The 21,380-nt window shown below is 41.6% G+C and overlaps 1 protein-coding gene across 1 annotated transcript in view; it reads right to left on the bottom strand.

Moving 5' to 3' along the window:
- Positions 1 to 17,494, bottom strand: part of fam222aa (family with sequence similarity 222 member Aa) — a 35,417-nt gene extending 17,923 nt beyond the window's left edge. The window contains exon 1 of the mRNA XM_020920973.2: positions 16,780 to 17,494. The gene's annotated coding sequence lies outside the window, so the exon portion shown is untranslated. The remainder of the gene's footprint in view (positions 1 to 16,779) is intronic.
- Between the last annotated feature and the right edge of the window lie 3,886 nt (positions 17,495 to 21,380).

Here is a 21,380-nt window from a genome sequence, read left to right on the forward strand (position 1 = left end):
AAAAAAACTAATGGAATAAACAATTGAGGAGTAGTCAGAATCTGGTTTGTAGTTGTACCACATTTAGCTTTAATAACAGAGTTATTTGTGGGATACAGTAGTGTCAGCAGTTTTCCCTTGGTAACACTGTCTGATCCGGTAGCCCAGAACACAGCCTGCCCAATGAATGTGGGCGGGTCTTGAGTCTAATTGAATGGTGACCCTGCCATCTCACTGTGGGATGCCCCATGCAGTGCTTTTAACAAGCTGCTGAGTCTCCCCTCTTAATAAGCCCAAACAAGTTAATCCAATCGACACACTCAAAACCCTTTCTTTTTCTTTAACAAGGCAGTGCTGCAGCCCCCTTAATCCCTGCCCCCCTTCCTCGTCCCTGTCCCTATATCCTCACAGGAATGGCACACAGTGAAAAGCTCCATTAGGACATATATAGCATGGGCACTATAAGTACATTTTCAATAAAATATGTAGAAATTTGAGAATACAATTATGCAGTAATTGCTACATGCACCTGATGCAGAGCAGCTTTGTTTGAACACAATAGGAGTGTTAGATTCAAAAACAGCAAAACAAACAAAAAATGGAGTGGACGTTTGCCAGCAGCACGCAGTCTGCGACATAAAAAGGCATTGTTAACAAACCCTCTCAGCTCCCCAAACAAGGGCCACTGATTCCCTAACAATACGAGCCCCTGGATGCACTCAGTGCTGGTGCGGCTCAACCTCACACCCGTGCAATAAATAACCTGCAAAACAAAAGGCCATTGTGTGTTAAAGCCTAGTTTAGTCATTACTGCCTTCATATACAGTTTGAATAACACTTTGGCAAATGTGGCTTTAGATTATACTGCATGTCACAAACAAACTAATCGCCTTTGATTTATCAGTTTATGTCATAATAACCAAAACATATGCAGAGTCCCATTGTGAACAAACTATGGAGGTACTTTTCAAGTTTTATAGCTTTCTTAGTTAGTACCATTAGTTTGAACTGCAGAACCATGTATCACACCATGCTCTACCAATACTATTGCCAGTTCAGCAATTTTATTAAAAACTCTAGCCCTAAACCATTGTTTGTTGTACAAAACATGCTTGTCCATTTACATTAACTAAAACATACCATATAAAGCATATTACACTGACAATCTTCTACTCACTTCTCTAGTGAGTGGTCACTGGTATAATGCAGTGCCATGTCTCATTGGTGCATGCAGGCTTGCACTATAAAACTGCCAATAGAAAAACAAGTTGCCAAAGCACTCAGCTGTCGAGTTTCCATATTCCAGTCAGCTTCGATGCTTCACCTCTGGGATGAGGGGTGAGAAATATCTGGCAGTGCAGTAGTAACTCGTCTGTCATCTCTAATCAAAATGCGCTGCTTAGACTAATGTCAACCCTCTAATAGCCTTGAGGACTAATTGACTTCACAGCCAACTGCGGCAGCTCTGAGTTGAGCCACGTTTCATTAATCAACATAATGCTTCTGAGATTACAGCAAATGGAAAAGTCCAGAAATAACAAATATGAAATTGCAAAAACTGTTAAAGAGTTAGTAGTATGTAGGTGTCTCATTTTGAACATCAAAACACAGCAGGTTTACACACAATCTTGAGAAAATATAAGACCAGGTAAAGTGTAAAACTGCTGCTAGGAAACAGTAGTTTTCTTACTTGCATACTTTCTGGTCAAAACACCAACCCAAGAATAAACCAGCAGCATCTTCATCTTCACCACAGGATGCTAGCAGCGTTGACCTTTCCCTGGGTCAGCTACACATATGTTTTCCACAATGATGTACAAGGTGTTAATATTAGAGCAATGTTTCCCAAAGAATGATGGGGTATACACTATACACTTTCACTATGGGTTGACCATTTGTACTCATAAGAGTAAAATACATGACTCACATCACACATTCTTTTTGTATCTGTGGTATAATGCAATATTCTGATATTTCTTGATAACAGCTAATGTAAAATAGTACTGATATATCCAATATGTCACAGTGGCTATTAGTAAACCACTACACAGAAAAAACAAAATATTAACCCTTAACAATAGGACTCATACAAATTTAATAGGGACTGTGCATATCAATGAACATCTGCAACACTGCAGTGTAAATATGCCAGATTATAGCAAGAATGCTAATTTCCATCTGTAGTGAAATGTCTTCCACAAAAGCCTTGCCTACCCATTCATTTGTTTAGAAAAAAGAACAAATTTTAGATATTCAATTTGAGATGTTTGTTGTTTTGTATAACAGCTATATGTGTGATATGCCAATAAATAGTGTCATGGTGCCACACACTTAATCTTTATAATGCTTTTAAGAGGTAAATAAAGTCATCTGCTTGTTTTGAGAGTTCATATGTCACATTGATTGGTTAATCACATCTGTCACTGACTCAGAGCTAGGGCTGGGCGATATGGATAAAAAAATATATCTCGATATATTTTGCTATATCTCGATATACGATATATATCGATATATGTTCAAGAAAAAATAATCCCCTAAAACTGAAAACTGCAAAAACAAATCTGCCAAATTCCACAAGGTCCTTTTTTTTATTGAAGTGTAAGAGGTCGGCAGTTCATATAGGAACATTTAAGATTACAAAAAACCTAATTACATAAATAATAATTTAACTGTAAAATAAAATAAATAATACATATTTCCTTCTTTTCATTCATAGATAAAACAACTCAAGACAAGCTCATCTTTGCATTAACTCTGTTATCCAGACCAGAACCAGAACCATGAGCTCCTTCAGCAGAAGAAACTCAGGATGTTCCTTATTTTAATAGATCCATGTTCCAGCAGTAAGGAGCTCTGAGGTTTCCCACAATCCACTGCAGATCAAACCCAACGTTTCCAAACACTATTGTACAAGTGACACTGCAGCAGATTATTCCTTAAAATCTTCTCCATCAATAAACTTTACATTACTAAACTTTACAATATATAAAGCACAACGACTCTAGAGCCACATCAGCCATTTTGACATTATAATGTGTTTAATGCAGTTTTGCGCAAGTGCGTTTACATTTTACAGAAACGAAACTTAAGCGCATGGCTCATTTGCATAAACAGCGAACTTCTCATGCAGCTCAGCTCGTTTAGCTTCTTTCGGGCTAAAGGACGCGACTCGGTGGAATATGAGGATGTGCTGCTGATGCTCTTGTCTGTAAATGGTGGAAAAGGTTCGTGGTGCTTGAAGCTTTTCACTGGCACCAACTTTCGGCGTTCACGGCGATAGTGAGGAGTGAAGGAGACACGAGCGAACAAAATCAGGGAGGCGGGGACGCGCGGAGGCGACGACAGAGAAGGTAAACAAGCGAAGCGGCGAATTCTAAATTTAATATAAGCATTATATCGATATATACGATATGTCAGAATTCATATCGAGTTTAAAAACTATCTCGATATATATTTAAAATATCGATATATCGCCCACCCCTACTCAGAGCCTGACCAGAGGGTGGCCAATAGGAAAACTAGGTGGGGGAAAGTCAGAGTTGGATTATAGAGCTGCAAGCACTGACTTGTGGTCTAACAATATTATAGAAAAAGTAACATGGATGAGATCACAATTCAATTTTTATCATCATACAGCCCAGCCTTAGTGTATACTCCATAACAGACTGTGCTCATCCTTGACCAAAAGCATGCTGCTGGTTTCACACTTGGAGAGTCACTTGAGTAAAATGAGTGTACACAGTGTATAGAACATGACAGAGCCTCGGAGCACTGGTGAGCAATGAGAGAGTGGCTTCAGACTGTCAGACAAACCACAGGGGAACACATCCTCTTCTGCTGTTATTGCCTCAGCCTTTGTTGTGTTGTTTTCAGCTGCCATCTTATACCCCTCTCACTCACTATGACACACTGAACAGATGTGAAGGGAACGCTGTGTGTGGAGTTTGCGCTTGATCACATGACGACAATGCTCAGCTGTTGATAAAGCGCCTCTACAAAAACAATTTAAAACAATACAAAAAGTCACAGAGAGAGATTATTTGCTAATTTTTCACCACCGATTCCTCCACTCCGGTCAGGACTCCTGAACATAAATCAAACTGTCTCTGCACAAGCGTCAGCCAAATGTGAAAAATTAGCTTTCTTGTTTTTGTGGCCAGATTTATATATTCTCTGTAAACCTTATTACACACCATTTGTAAAACATTGTTAATACAGAAACGAAAATCTTATCCCAATGTGACACAATCCTTTATTGTCCCAGACAGGTCCATTCACGGCTTACCACGGCAACAACAAAACAAGAGCTTCTTTTTTCTTCTCTTCCCATCCTATAGTGGCCCTCTTGAATATTCAAAGTGTTCATTGTCTTTTTGTGTTTTGTTCATTGTTTGTTGTGCTGTCATTGCTCAGGCTGGCTCCTGAACTTCAAAGAAAGGCTTATGTCAATTTATGATGAAATATAGCTGTTGAGAGAAAAACCAAGACAGGCCTGACACAAACAGTATCTATTAATACCTGTTCAATATATCAATAGAATATAATTAAATTCAAACAATACTTGCACATCCAAACACTGTGCCTAAGGTGAGCCCAATACCCATGGACCATAGGAGAGCTTCCACTGGAGGCTGTTACAGATCTAATAGTCAGTCATGCATAACATTAGCGTGTTGCAAGGCCCACGAGGCAATCAAACAGTGCACCGTCAAAACGCTGACACTGATCCCATTTGATATATGTGGAGTGTGACAAAGCCATTTTGCTCTACTAGATATTAGGAATTTTTAAAAGACAAGATGACATTGCAGCTCAGGACTAAAGCAAGAAAACAAGCAGACATTTTTACTATTTCTTTAGTGGCCTATGGAATCACTAATGTGTGCTCTCCAGCTGTTGACATGCCACTAAAATCTCAAATCCAGGGTTGGACCATGCCACCACCGGGAATCCAATTGGACAGAGTGGGAGGTGAGGCTGCGGTGGGTAATCACCTGCTGGCTAAAGGCACAGATGGCACAAACACTAGCAAGATGTTCATGTAATAGCATTCCAAAAAGCTTCGAATGACATATGACAGAAATACTATCAACATATAAGCAATATTCACAATGTAGTAGTAGAGTAGTACTGTGCGTGTTCTATCACAACATATTCTATAGTTATCAGTAGCTCTGAGTGGCCATGGAGGAGGGTGAGAGGCGAGGTCACGGGTGTGATAATAGCATATGTGCAAATGTTATTGCCTTCCTCTCAAGGATATTTGATGAACATTATCCTATTATTTATTCACCAGTGCAATAACATTCCAAATCCTGTTTTTAGGCCAACAAGTTGCATGTGAGTTCACCTTTACAATGGCTGTAAACTGTATTGTGATATGGTGTATAGTGATTAACACAAGATGATTGTTGCTGATAAGTTTAATGACTGAGAAATGAGGTGCGAAGTCTTGTCTGTGTGCCTTTGACAGGGGAAGTTGAAGGAGTAGTTTGGTTTATTGATGCTAGCAGGCATGCTTTATGGTAGTCAAGGCTTCCAGCACATCAAACATATCACAAGAAAATGCCCCAGGTACCTGGTTCTTCCTCAAGACTCCCCGGCAAATGAGCTCCTTCTGCTCCCAGTCTTACTGCTCTGAGCCCTGAGTTTGTCCTTCACAAGAGACAGGTAACTCTGCCAAGACCCAGTAATTAGTGCAGATGGAGACTGTAATACGCTCTTCCCCTCCCTGCAGAAATGCCAAGGGAGGCAATCTATAAATTCCTGCATATTAATGCAATTTAAAACCACTCCAGACACCTTGCTGGAGGCAGGTGATAAAAAGGTGAAAGGCAGTCTCGCTGGCACACAGCTGCTGATACTCCACTGACATCTGTCCTGTCTCAGCAACTTCATGAACCCACTCTTCTACACATCTACGCCAAAATAACCCCATAATCCATCTTTCCACTCAGAAGCGTCTCTCCAAATCCTGACCCTAGGCCCTACAACTGAGTCTCTATCAATAATTAAATGGTAATCTAAAAACCCATTTTAGTTAGGTCATCTTTCTAAGCCATTGTCCCAGCTTCCCTTCTTCCTGTGTCTATTTTTTCCTCTTTCTGTAAGATCTAGTTAGAGATTCCATTAGCATGAGAAAGCAGGCTGGTAATTGTCTTCACCCTACTGAGTGATCCCTAGATAGAGGATTAGCCAGAGAGAGAGAAAGCCCTATTTCAACTCGGGAGCACAGATGCTGCCCACAGCTCTGTGCTCCAGATTAGATTAGACTGTACTGTAGGCGATGTGGTGTGACTCACAACTTCAAGAAACATTAAATCTAAAACCTGGACATGAGGTTTATAGAAGCAAAAGACTTTTATTCACCTCCTGCCACCATCTGTGAGCCTTAAAATATTCTAATCCCCTTTACTACTGAAAAAGGGGGATTGAGGGAAGGCATCTTAATTTTCCTCCTATTCATATATACAGAGAATATTTAGGTGCAGATACGCCTAATTCACTTCCCTAGGCCATGCTGTCTGTCACTAATCTGCCTGTGATAGTAGAAGAAGGTGTCACATTTCAGGCTCTCCTCTGTGGGATCAACACTTCAAACAGCACCACTCCTTTCCCTGACCTTTCCACACAAATGATCGATTTAGCTCATTGGATTTATTTCATAAACAGGCATCCTTTACTTTAAAAAGCTAAGGAATTTACCTCAGAGGCACAACTCCAAATCCATATAAGCTTCATGAGCGCTTCACATTTTATTGGCTTTTTCAAATAACCTGGGTATAAGAACTACTGAAGTGGCTATTTGCTGTTAAATATCAAAAAAGCCCACCACACATTTAATGCAGAAATCAATGTAAAATGAGTGCTTCCTTATAGAAGTGTCTGTAGCTCAGTTGCTGTATGATCCATTAGGTTACACTACAGGCTGTCTGTTTTTATGCACAGACACTTTCTACATGCTTTTAGCAAGGACAATGCTTAATAGGAACAAATAAAAGGCCAAGGAGAGAATTTAAACTGAATACATGGACACACAAATTGCATAGTTCTCCAGCTGCAATTTGCAAAACTAAAGAAATTTTCAGAAGTGGAATTTGCTAGTTACATTAACTGGATGGTCCCAGATCTCGAAGTCCATTGAGCTTCTTCAGCTCCAGGGGACATGTGCTTTATGGTGATCATTTTCTATTAGAATAATCAGGCAATAGGACTGCTACTGCCCACTCTGTCTGCATCCAGCAATCCTCGACACTAATTCTAGCTCCATCTATAAAGCTCTGCTCATACATATTTAATAGAATCTATTACTTTAGGGTTAAATTATAAAAGACTGTCCTCCTTACATTTTTTATAGTTTGCATAATTAGTATCCAGGCATGGACAAAACACTCAAAAGTGACACTGAGTGGATTGATGGAGTCTCATCATTCACACAGGGTTTATTAAGGGTTGTCTTGTTGTAAAGAAGATGGTGCAAGAGATAGAGCAGGTGTGCGCAACCATCTGCTGCCACTCAGGTCAAGAATAAACAGGAGTCGCAAAGTAAATAAAAAAAAAAAAACGTAAAATGTTGTACCGCATGTACAGCTCATCTTCATCATTAACACAATAATCATACACAACTGACCAAGTGTGTCTGATGATTCCTTTCTAACGTAGAGCCCCTATGAAATCTATGCACGTCACCTTCCCCCAAATTAGCACCACAGGGACACCCCCTCAACGTCCCTGTCTGCTGGCGGCAGCTCTTTGGCATATCTGTAGAGGGGAAAATATTTCACACTGTATGAATTATTAAGTGTGGGGCCAGTGCTAAGCAGTGTGGAGATAGGCCAGTTATTCACAGCTCTTTTGGGACGGATGCGTTGGAAACGCAGGACGCTCGCCTATCAGACCATTTGTCAGTAGCAATAGACAATTTACAATGAGAGAATTTTTCAATTTATCCATTTTGCTGTCACTGCAGTTTTCCACCTCAACTCACTTCACTCAACAAGCCCTTCCACCCTCAGCTATGCTCTGCTCAGGGGCGTCATGTCCGCCTCTCCATCTGATTAGTCTGTGTGCTGATACACTTACAGAACATATGCAGAGGGACCTGAGGACCACCAAAGAACAGAGGGGGGTGAGCTGCAACATCTGTCTTTGACTGGCAATCACCATAAACAACTCAAAAGGCAGACCACCTACGAGCAAGAAGAAGAGAAAAAGAAGAGAGTTGATAATAACTACTGTAACATATGCAGTTTATTTCCTTCTATCCTATCTGGTCCATTTGGCAGTGGAAAAAATGATACTCCCACACAAACACAGAGGGCATAAGGCTGGCATTTTAACTTTAATTACTAAAGGTGAAGCAGATGTCAAAACAGCCCAACTTTGTTTTTATTCATAAAGCTCCAGTTAAAGAGGATAAACTGCAGATGAGGCAGGGCTTAGCCTCTAGTTCCACTCCAACGCTTCATTTAAGAGATGGGAACATACACTCACCCAAGACAAAACAGGGGTAAGGTTTCAAAGCAGTTTGTTCCATCTGAACTAAACAAGACAATATAAAATGGCAGGAGCAGCTTTGTTGGTCTAAATGCTCACTGAAAACAGTTTGACCTGTAAAGCAGCCCAGTTTGAGACTCTATCAGAGATGGCCTTTGAAAGATGGACACAGACGGCTTCCACTGAATGGGCCTTGATGTGAAAGGCAGAGATGTTAGATAAATGTCCTCGCAGTCAAGGCCTCTGCCCTCTTCCTGATGATGCATTCTTATAGTCAAATACTCACTCCCCCCCACACACACGCACATACACAGTGCCAACAATCCCACTGAGGGCACCATTTGTTTCGGGACAAGGTGACCTTGTTGCCTAGGGGCCTGTGAACAAGCACAATGTGGGCCTCTCATCCCCACACACCCAGCTGGCTGCGCAGGACGGATGGCAGGTGGGGTGTGAGCGAGGGGCATCCAGCATGAACTACCCCCCCAGAGCGTCCCATTCACACCCCGCACAACAGAGCGCAATCCCTCCCTGTAACCCAGAGTCACATAGTCAACAGATGGAGGGCTATTGAGTGAAGGATCGCAGTGGCAGAGGCGGCTCCCCATCCAAACCAGCTGGAAGACAATAGGGCAGCAGGTCAAGACTGCTGTCCAGTGGGAGGGGGAGAGAGAGGGGCATACTTCCACTGACTACCTCGAGTACTTTGAACAGAGAAGTTACCAGGAAATGGCATGTGTGCATTTACAACCTTGAGAGCTACACTACATTAATATATATTTTGCCTTCATTATATTTTAAGTACTGAGTAAAAACAAATTATAATGGGCCTCAAATACTGAACAAATGAATGTTTAATTCCCATATCACATATGACCAGATGCACATCAGTCCCCTTCTGCATATTTCAATATGACTTCATGATCAACGGATCCTGTTCCAAAAGCAATAGGACACTTTAAAGTGTAGCTTTATAAAATAAATGGCTGACAAACTGACAGCCGTCTTCTAGGCGCTTACTTGCCTTAAGGGAAAGTATATCCATTTACCAGCAGTCTGGCTATCACATGGCTCTAACATGAGAGTCAATTAGTTGCCTTGCTGCCTCACTGGATTTCCAAAGGCCAGCACATAGATCTAGATACAAAGTGCTCTGTGTATCAGAACACACACATCCTTATGATCTAAGCTCACTATTTTAAAAAATGTCAAATCAGCATGCAAAGACCATTTACAAAAGGTGAAAGATTTTCCTCAAAATTACAAATAAAAACATTTATGCAAGGACACTTCTGAGATGCATCTGTGCTTTCTTCTCACAATCATTTGTGTTGAGTGAACAAGCACATAAGGTTAAATAGTAGTCCTTTCACCTCTCAGTCACATTAAAATACAATGATTCAATGATTTCTTATTTAAAATTTTCAGTGGAAAGAACTATGAGTATATGTAAACCCATTGGGGATGTATGCATGTATTTAAAAAAATAACTTGTGATAATAAGTGTTTTGTGAAAAGGGCAAATCTGAGACCAGCACTAGACAGGACAGTGATCAGGAGGTGCCTCAGAGTTATGCATGCACACTTCTTTAAATTGCCAGTTTAGAGGAGACATTCTGCCCTTTTTAACATTTGAAGTGGTTTCACAAGCTCCTCTCAGTTTTCAGCAAACAATACCATGGGTTTTGGCCCTTGGTTAAAAAATTAATTGGATGCCACCTCAGCCTACAAGCAATCAGTTACATGACAGCAGAAAACATGCAAAAGATATGGAAAAGAAGAGAGATGTCTGTCTTGTCCTGTATTTGTGGCTGAGTGGGCTATTTCCCTGTTTCTGTGTGAGTGTAAATCACTCTAGAGGGGGAGATTTTAGTGCAACCAGTAAGTTGGTCGCTTACCCCTAAATGATGTCAGAATGTATAATCACAGAATGCCTTTCTCTCAATCGTTGTTCCAATTGGTAGCACAGTGCTGTCACCAGAAATGGGGGAACAAAATGGAGAGCTGACTAAAAGACAAGCTTTAAGTGACACTTAATTTGAGATACCCAAGTGTTCTCTCGGCTCCAGTAAACAGGATCCATCAAACTTTGCCTAGAGCTGGTATAGACTGCAGCTGTTTGTGTGCCAGAGAGGCCCTTACTTATCAAGAGGACTGATGAAGAACTCATGTCCCTAAGAGTTTCTTAAAACACCAACGACAGACAGAAGCCTGGATAGGACTCTGGTGCCTAGTCCATGTGTATACTAATGCTGGAAACGTGTCAAAAGCTAATGACAGCCTGAGAGTAGACAAGATATGCTAAAACACAATAGCTAAATCCTGAAGTGCAAGAAAAATAGTGAACAGCTGCTTTCTCTCTGCTCTCCTGGGCTGGTCCCTGGAGAGGCTCCTATGAAGTCCCTGATCCTGTTTTGAGGCAGACAGAGGGACGGGCTCCTGCAGCTCTGTGCCCCAGTGTCTGTGCCAGCAGGGAGGGAGGGCCCACGGCTGGCAGTGGGGGGCACATCAAGGAGACACTCTCCCAGTGGGTTCCTGTCAGTTCCAGGCCATTGCACCTCACTTGCTGGGATGTTATTTACACACACATGCACACACAGATACCCAAGCAAGGCCAGATGAGTTTTAATGGAGGCACTAACAGCACATGATGTCTAACTGTACTCTCATGCTGAAAGTGCTAACACAAATCATTGCAGGTAAAAATGCCTAAAGTTATAGTTCAGACAATTTCAATTAGTGCAGTGACACAGGGCTGCTGTGACCATGGTGACCACAGAGCTCAGGGGCCTGTAGACTACAGACTGTTTGGGACACTGAGAGTGGCAGGACGCCCCAGTGAGTTCACATCTACAGATGTTGCCTTGGGACCCACTGACTGACTACACTGACAGCTGGACAGCTGTTCTATACATGCAGGCACAGAAGCATGCCACACAAATGAGGAGGGGTTTACTGGAGGAAGTTCCCAGGACATGTAAAGCTGTCACTTTTTGCAATGGTGCATGGATAAGGAAAGATGGCACAAAACAGAGATCACAGATGGGTAAATATTTGACAGAGCTAAAAAACATAATTTAAAGACAACACAACAGATACTCATTCTTTAGGGAAGGATTGGACACAAGATCAAATTAATCTGCAGCATTTATTTATTGCCAGTTTCTGTTTGTTCTATTCAACAGAAATAGCTCAAGATGTGATGAAATATGAACTCAAAAAAACAATTTAAACTCAGCAATATTAAATGCGGTCACTTGCTGAACAAACATCCGGCAAATCACAAGTTCAACAACTTGGATTGATGCCAATCTTCTCTGCCAAAAAAAATCTCATTTATCAGGAGCCAGACGGAGTATTTATTATGCTACAGAGATCAGCAATTTGTTCAACTCAATAAAAATGTTAATAAAACTAAGAGCACACAAGAAAAATACTTATAGTCATCGACTGTCTCTCAAAATGTACAGTAAGGCAAAATAAATAACAAATTTGAAAGCAACAAACTAAATAAAGTGCAGGTCAGAGGTTGTAATGGGACTCATATAACACCTTGTTTTGTTGTAAACTTGGTCAAACTTCAGACCATGAAACAGCAGATAAATAAGTGATGACACAGTACTACGATAACAGACTTGTACTTAACAACACTATATACAGACTTATTATAAACATGAAACTTTTTAAACATTAATAATTAACGAATAATATTATCATTTTGTTATATCAGCATGCAAGTCTGACATGGGGGCATGCTTTCATTGCTTGCACTTCAGTGCCTGTCTCCTGTACTAACTCTCTCTCCTCCGCTACTCTCTCTCGCTCACCCCTCCGTCTCTTCGTCCGAATACAAACAGAGATAAAGAACGCAGCAATCGCTCTTGACACACAAATAGGTTAACACAATAAAGCCGGCTTTGCCTGGCTCACTCGAGGGAGGAAAGCAATTCCAGCAGCAGGCAGGAGGTAATAAAACAGAGCAGTGTGTGTGTCGCCGTGTGTGTGTTCATATATGTCCTCATGTCAGTGCTCCTATGTTTTTGTATGTGAGCCTAGCCAGGCGCATAGAAGCTCTTTGGCCGTAGGGCGTAATATCCTACAGATCTCCAACTCTTTCATGATACAAATAATAATAGTGAAGGGAAAATGACTGAAAGCCCATGCTTCTGCTCCATTTAAATTGGGGAAATGGAGGCTTTATTGCTGCAGTACATACCTGACGCTCACAAACTCATAAAAGGTTTACATATGGAACGTAAGGATAATGGCCTCTTGTAAATAGAACTGGTTAAAATTCAACAAATTTATCTGCAATTCTTCTGCTTACTCTGCCAAATGCTGACTGGGCTAGCAATAAATGATAAAAATCTACAGTTTTATTGAATTGTGTACAGCATTAGAGCTGAACTCAGGAAAATGGTGATGTGGCTTGTGCAATTACAATCCGGACGAGACAACATTGTTTTCTCCAGTCAGTGAAAATTTCATTACCTCACAGCAGCAGCCACCTTAGAATTGGGTAATAGCCTCTTTTTGTCACAGACACAAACCATCTGGGTAGGTGTGACACTCCATAAGTGTTTTCCATTTACAACAATATGCGGCCAGTCAGTGAGAGTGAGGGTCAACATTACATGAATAGTTATTTGATGATATGGTGACTTTAATGGAGATACTGACAGTCAATAGCTAATTCTTGCACAGACAGTTGGGTAAACAAATGCATTGAACCTTGATAGTCTTGTGCTTCTGGCATGACTCTCCTAAGGCTATTCTATAGACAGATGATGCAGGCCACACATGGCTCATCTATTAAATGTCAATAAACACCAACAAGGCTAGCTGATATCCTGACATGAGCTCCAATTAAAGTTTACCACATTTGTCCAAAGAGAGACAACCCCAACTGCCCAGTCCCTCCAATCCGGTAATCAAACAGCAAAGATGTAAGTGCTGTTTATTGTCAACAGGGAATAAATTACCTAAGCATGAAGAGAAAACGTCTTATCTGTCTGATGTATTTCCTGCTTCGGCTGAAAGCTACAAAGCCCGAGGGAAAGCAGTCGTCCAAAATGCAGGAGATAGAGATTAGGATGATGTGCGGTTCCTTGTTCCATTAAAGTTTGATCTTCCTCAATAGCCGAGGAGAATCAGATATCTCCCATTCAAGATTAAAGTACAGCGGCATAGAGGGAGAGATTAATCAGAGGCCTGCATGAGATAAAAACCTTGCTTCTGGCATGGAAAACAGTAGCAATAAAGAGTTCAGCTGATAATATGAAACATGGCCAGGCACAATAGCAAATCAAACAGTGCATATATGGGCCTCCAAAACAAATCAAAGGGCTGCTGAGGCTGCTGGTTGTGGCTGGAGCAGAAGGCTGATCAGATAGTGAGCACTGCCTTGGTTTTATTACAGCTTCAGGTTGGAGAGGGCACACTGAGATTTTCCTTTGCTACTCTCTGTCGCCAGGGTCTCTCTCTCTCTTCCTCTCTCCCTCTCGGCCGCCTCCACCTCTCCTTCAGATCAATGGCGCTGGGGTGATTTCACAGCAGCCTGCACTGTCACCCAGAACAAATCAATGTGACCATGAGGAAGGCAAGAGCGGCATTGTTTTTAAGGGGAGCAAATTTGCTGTTGGAAAGCTTGTCAGATTTGCTTTATTCTTCTAGTCCCCCCAAGAACTCTTTGGATGGAAAAAAAGCATGTCTTTTCTCTACACTTTTCCAGCTGGATCAAAGCCAACTATAAACTGCTCAGTGCTCATCATAACAGTGCATTACTCATTAACTACACAGACACTTATGTTTACTATGTACCCAAGAGGGGAAATGGACCCTAATCAGTTATAATGCAAGGCTATACATTAAACAAGAGGTAAAGTGAAGTTGACAGAGGTTTAAGAGGCTGAGTGGGAGGTGGAGATTGTGGCAGCATGTCATGTCAGTAAGTAGCTGGACAAAACCAGTTTGTTTGAGGAGAGGACAGTGGCACTCACATAAATACAGCACTCTAACCAAATATGAAGCTTTCCAGCAGCACCAGAAGTTTCTATGGTTTCAGTAATTCTGTACCATACATACATCTCATTAAAGTGTGGAGTCAGTGGGGAGGAAAATAAGTTGTTCTTTTTTGAGTTCACTACTGCTAAACACCACCTCATATGACATAAGATTTATTCACTATTGCTTTATGATGCAGAGTGCAGATGGCCAAGAGAAAACGGACACAAACAAGCAACACACTGGTAAGAATTTAAGCAAATGTCATGTAGATTTGTTATGAACAGAAAAGGCTACACCCTTTGCTAGTGTATGAGAAATGCTAAAAAGTGACTCCTTCCCCGAATAAGCGCTTTGATCAAACATCTAATGAGCTGCATTTGTAGCTGCTTTTGAATAAAAAGTTGCCTCTTATAATGTGCCTGAAGACATTTTGAACAAGGAGAGTTAAAGCTTTTCCAATATTATGACAGGAGGAAAAAACATGCTGCTAATATTCTAATGAACAAATGTGTATTTCTAAAGCCTAAAAAGTAAGTAAAACTCACTATTTCAACAAGACATACTAGTCAGCATTCTTCTATAGTTTTTACTACTTCAGGGTTATGAGATGTTTAACTCAAACCGACATATTAAGAGTCAAAATTAGCTCTGCTGCCTCGGGAAGGTGTGGAGGCAATTTAAACAGGGATTAAAAAAGATTAATACATGCAACAGGAAATTAAACTTCAGTATTCATGAGCTGAGTCCTTTCAGACAGGAAGTTTAATAACAAAAAATGATCAGATCAGTTCAATCTGGGCTCACACCAGTAAAATGCTGTGTTCTGTGAGACAGATGATGCATCCATAATAATATGGAACAATTGCATAATTGTGTTAAAAATGCAAGATATACAGAAAATATACATAGTTTAATATGGATACTTCACCTCTCTCTCATCCTCTATGGGATCTGAGCAGAGCATTACACTTAGAGGTCTAACCTATTATGAAAAAGATCCAACAGCAAGCCATAAAATAAAATAAAAGGAAAAAGGCTAAATAAGAACTCTAAAACATAATTCACTGACCTAGATATTAAAGCCTTTTGCCATGCAGTTCCCCGTGCCTTGTCCAACCTTCATGTTGAGTTAAGGCAAGCATTATGCTGGGGAGACTATTTGTTTAGGTGAGGAGCAGCCGCAGAGCTAATATGAGCACAATTTGCTCAGCAGGTCATAGGCGCAGAGTGGAAGAAGTAAATGAGGCAGTTCTGCCCCCTCGGGTGCAGCCCCTGCCTCATACATCACTGGATGTTTTATTCAATAGAGCCATGGAGGCTCTATGGCAGGTGCCCTGACTGTGGGGGCGCCTGGGCTGCTGTAGGGGCCCATATTACATTCAGTAAGCTGTCTGTCTGCTGCTGCCTGGGGAGAGCGACTGGGCCAGGGGAAGATGAATTCTGAGGATGCTTGTAGTCTAATGATAAAACATACTGTGCAGTTTTTTACTGCTCACTCAGCATAATGTGTAGCCTCATTTATGTGCAGCATGAGAGATGTAGCTAAATGCAAAGCAACCTCAGCAAGCCACCAGCGCAAAGTTCAACCGCCCCGACTTTATCTTCAAACAGATTCTATCCACAGACATGTCATCAGACTTGGATTGTCTGCGCCACACAAGACAAATTTGCAGGACAATTCACGATGTAGTGACATTTTGCCTATTGGCCAGATACCGGAACATCCATGATCCAAGCACAAAGGCAAAAGTTTTACCACTTTACGCACACGTCCTCGTGAGTTTTAATAGCAACGTGCAGTATGCCATAAAGGAGCCTTCAAGTCATTAACACTCCGCAGAGAGAATTCACTAATTGTGGCAGACAATAAACGACCCCCATATAAGTGGCGCACAGAGGCGACGCTACACTAGAGAGAATCACACCTTTTTCTTGTAGCCGCACTCTACTGGTGCCATATATTGTGCTTACGGCGCAATCCCCATGACAGTACATCTAATTGCACGCTGTACTCGAAACGACCAATATTACACATCAAAGCAGCTCCTATTGCCTATTGGAGCAGCTCTAACAAGTCGATTTTACAACACTTGCTTTATTGTGGGTCAGTCAGAATGACAAAGACGTTAAATCTAAGGCATCATTATGTGAACAACATCCTGGGAATACCTGGCTTTTCATCATTTAGGGCTCGTTTTACGAATGGGTTGAGTCTGATTGCCACCACACACGTGTCGTGGTCTTTACTTGTCTGAACTGGGATAAAAACAATACATAATATATATATAAAACATTTACCATAAATTGCTCCGTGGTGCAGGCTAAAACTCCATGCAGGTAGGAGCGTTCACTGGTCCTTCTGCCTCATACTTGTGTGGTCCAGATTAGAGGAGATGCATTCTAGAATCCCAATGGTTTGAATCAAACGTCGATCAAGTTTATCCTCCTTTTCCAGGGATATGCAAATGGAACTGGAACCCTGCGAATTAGATTCCACACTATAGCCTCGCATGCAAAGTTAATAAGCTTTGCCCTTTTCTACATTTGGTTCCCAATTTGTGACGAGGAGACAAGTGCGAGTCAGTAATTTCAGAGCTTTCTTGAAGCGCGCACGGTCTTCATCTCAGGAAGAAAGTGAAAGGTTGGAGCTCTTGTATAATATCCCAAAAGCACAGCTTTTACGCACGGATAAAGTGATTCATCTGCTTTGTTAAATTAGATAAACCGTATTTCAAATAAAAGATGCGGAGTAGTGAATGTACCCTGAAACCAAAGCTGGGCCAGAGCCTGTGAAATCCTGAAGTAAAAATCCCGGAGTAGCTTCCTGGCTCCGCACTTTCCTCTCCGCGGTGTCAGCAGCCGGTAGAGATGTTTGGACCTGAGGTGATGCGCCAAGGGGAGTGTGCGCCTCGACAGCAGCACTCCGACACTGGGGCTCGTCGTTCGGATAAATGGATACTGATGTGAGCAGCTAGCTCCAGCGGCCAGCTCCGGGATGCGGTCCTACCCTCGCGCTGAGCTGCCTAGACTGACAATAACCCGGAACGCTGCAGACTGTCAGCTCGCGCAGACCGCCCACCGACCAATCAGCGCACTCGGAGAATAGAAACATTCCCACGGGTTGGCCAATCATGGCTAATTGAAGGCTGTTACCATAGAGATGATCGGCGTCTGTGCGTCTGAAACCACGTTGTTTATTCATGGAAACAAAATAAGATTTTTAAGAACGTTACAGGAGGTAGACAGACCTAAATAGCATATGGGTGGTCATTTTAATTGTCTTTTTTTATAAATTAAGTTCAAGGTTAAGGGTCTAATTTGATTTTGAGCATTTTCTTAGCCTGTGACTTATGCCCATTGGCAGATATATCAAGGTTAGTTTGTGCATTTATGTGTCAGTAGGCAATGAGGCTATGTTTCATCATCAGTTTAAACCCTTTTGTACATAAATCACATGCAGGACTACTGTTGTGTTTAACTTGAACTTTTCATAACCTCACTCTTCATTCATTCTTAAATCAATTTATCATATATTTCGATCTTGTTAACTAAAATGCATTGTATGTGACATATTTGTGATGAAACCCATGGGTTATCAAAATTTCAACACATCTTTCCTTTTTCTTTTCACAAAGTAAGACATCAGCATGCAATTCACTGTGGTGGCGGTTCTTGAGTTCTTTTTGAGTGTGTGTACATGGAGCCAGGAGCCACAAAGGCAGTACAAGCAGCAATCACACATCATGGGCTCTCATAATAAGCTGACGCTGGGAAGTGGGTGATGCAGCACTCAGCTTATGCCAGCGCTGATAAGAGCCTGAAAGTATTACCTCGGTCTGGCAGGCCGCTCTAAGAAATCCATCCTGCGCCAGGTCATCAATTCTGCCCTATCTGATGGCTTACCAATCCCTGGCAGCTCCATGTCGCTGTCCCGTCTTATGCCTTTGAAATACTCTCTCTGACTTACACATTTATGTCATTGTTTCAACATATGGATCACAGACCGAACAGCTTCATACATAGATTAGCCTGTGAAGCATACATTAAAAGCCTGCAGAGCTCAATCATATCACCTACGCTGTGTGGCTGTATAGTCGATCAAACAGGCCAACAATTAATTGAAAAATACCCAGAGCAGTGCAGAGTGCAGATGAGGCAGGCAGGCAAATAAGCCATTTGATTAGCCGATAAGCAGATGACTCAACAAACATTCAAGGGATGTTTACCGAGGTTTGATTAGCGCACGCCCAATACACTGAAGATTGGACATAAATACATTGTGAAAACACTCAGCTGTTCCAATCCCCCAAGCAGCATGAGGGCATATAAAAACAATGAATTATTTATGGGAGAGACACAGAAAATATCCCAGTGGATAATTTTCCGTGGGCTATATTAAATGCACTTTTCAAAATAATATGTCTATGTCTTGCATTTTCCAGAAGCGATTCAAAGTGACAGGCCAGGAGATTGGAATATACTGTGCTGCCAAGTAACCTAAAGACCAATCAGGTGTGGCAATTGAAGCAACTACCTCTTAATGTTAGTCATGATGTTGCGAGTACATGGCTACTGAGCATCTTACTTAACAAAACTAGGAGGCACTGTGCACATCTGAACCAGCATTGCCCATTTAAATGAAGTTTGAGTATAGAAATTGATTGATACATCTATTGCAGAACAAGGATACACTTTATCTACTCAGATTAAGAACAAACTGATAATTTTACTATACCGATCACCAAGGCACCGATCACCTGTCAGTGGTGTTATGCCAGATTGGTATGCATTCCTCTGACTACAACATGCTTTTCCTAAACAATATGCTCAGTAGTTTAAAATGACGTATTTTGTGTTGAGTGCACTATCAAGCCCTCAGCCAATAATGGTTTCAAGTTGCCTTTAAGCTCAGCCCCTGTAAAAAGCACTTCAGTTTGGTTTGAGCCTATCATAAATAAAGTTTAAAGGAAACAGTATACCCTCATTCCCGGGGCTAACATCAGTCTGCCTTCAAAACTGAAAGCCATGCGCTGTTACAATTTGTTCCTCAAAGTGAACTCGGTTAAATTGAGCAAAGTTCAAGTCTCCACAAACAGAAAAGTAACAGGGCAAAAAATCAATAGCGGCAGAGGCATGGAAATAGAGATAGCATTGATTTATCTGCCATTGATTGGTGGGGATCGCTGCATTGTGCCCCCGGAGTGAAATGCATGCTGTCTGCCAACTGATGGGGATGAATCTGAAAAGGTGTCAAGTGGTTAGAGGACACTGGGGGTGGAGGAGGAGGGGTGAGGGGTACGCAGAGGTGGTAGAGGATGATGGAGCAACGGCCTAAAGTATCAGACAGAATAAGGCCTTAGATGAAAAAACTCGATAAGAGGAGATTATGTTGCAGTGAGCTATGCCAGGGTGACTCTCTAACGGGCTACTGTGTTAAATGTCTTTGACAGAGGCAATAAAAAAGATCACAGCACTGACAGCAGTTGGCAAAGGGCCTCAAGCTTCATCCATCAAGTAAAATTAGCTCTGATGTGCGGAGGAGTTTTGTTATCTTAAACAAAGCTGGCCCCTGATTGGACTCTTCACACAGCTTCAGTGTATATCTATGTTGAAACATGAGAGATAATATGCAATATAGTGGATTACTGTAATTGCGGTGTCTCTACAGACTTTGCACTGAGAGCCAAACACTGTGGAGACAGGAGGAGGCCGGACAAAGATCAGAGGGCAGAGCGGTCACAGCAGACAGAGAGATACTGCTCAACTTTGCTCCATTTACAACATTCGTCTGTGTCTTCTCCGGCAGCTGGCATCCTCCCATCTTTACAGGAACTGAGCCGTGTCTTCTATTGCACCATATGACCATAAGACTATGGAGCAAAGCTTGCAAAACTTGAATGTTGGCAAACAAGCAAAAAAGAAACATCTTGCAGCATTGTGTTCAGTGCCTACTTGACTTTGTGCTACTTTGATACTAAATAACTTCTGCATAAGAAAAAAGATAATGAAGGATGTGTATATAATGGAAATTTCAAAAGTAAAACAAAACAATTAATATCCTTTAAAGTCTTTATGTTGTCAAAGTGCCAAGTGACAGTGTAGGCAGACAGTGTTTGCTTGCTTTGTTCCTTCCTTTCAAAGAGCAGCTGCTTTGGGCAGGTCTGCCAGAAACACAGCCATCTTCCTGTTGTTGGAGACCCTCACATGTCATACAGACCTCTTTGCACACAAAGCGCTGTAAGGTCTCCACTGGTGTGAGTGACAGGTGAGGCCCATTCAGTACACTTAGTCAGGGGACAAGGCCCTTTTAAAGTCAATGCACAGGACTTATACTCATAAGACTATAATAAACATGAGAATCTCTGATATGAAAAACAACAGTTGGAGATGGGACTGTTATTTCAGCACAAACTGATTTCGCAGCCTCACAGTTCTGCTTCACTGCAGTGACACAATAGATACAAACAGAAAAGGGAAGGGAGTTAAAATGTCATGTTGTCTTGTTGGTATGGTGATGATGGACACTATTGTTCCACAGTAAAACTGCACAATGGCCTTTTAAAAATTTCAAAGGATTTTGCATACTGATTTCAACATGTCTGCGATCATCTAAATCTGTGCCATTTAAGACTTCTATACCACAGTGTTACTTCATGGTCAGATAGTATAATGTATTGTATTGCATATTGAATAGAATTTTCTCATTTCATTGCATGCAGCAGCTCGTTGAGCATGTTCCATGTCTCTCCATCTCAGTCATTCAGGCTCCAGTGGACAGAGGGACCATCATCCTCTGCTCTGCGCACTGCTCAACTCGGCCCAATTTTGCACCTCCGCTCACAAGTGATAGAGCACTATCAATCCTGACAGCTCCCCAGAGCCACAGGCATTTGAGCTGC

Source organism: Boleophthalmus pectinirostris, unplaced genomic scaffold (genome assembly GCF_026225935.1).
Source record: "Boleophthalmus pectinirostris isolate CB_2022bp ecotype Guang Dong unplaced genomic scaffold, ASM2622593v1 HiC_scaffold_4, whole genome shotgun sequence".
In the NCBI taxonomy this organism is placed as follows: Eukaryota; Metazoa; Chordata; class Actinopteri; order Gobiiformes; family Gobiidae; genus Boleophthalmus; species Boleophthalmus pectinirostris.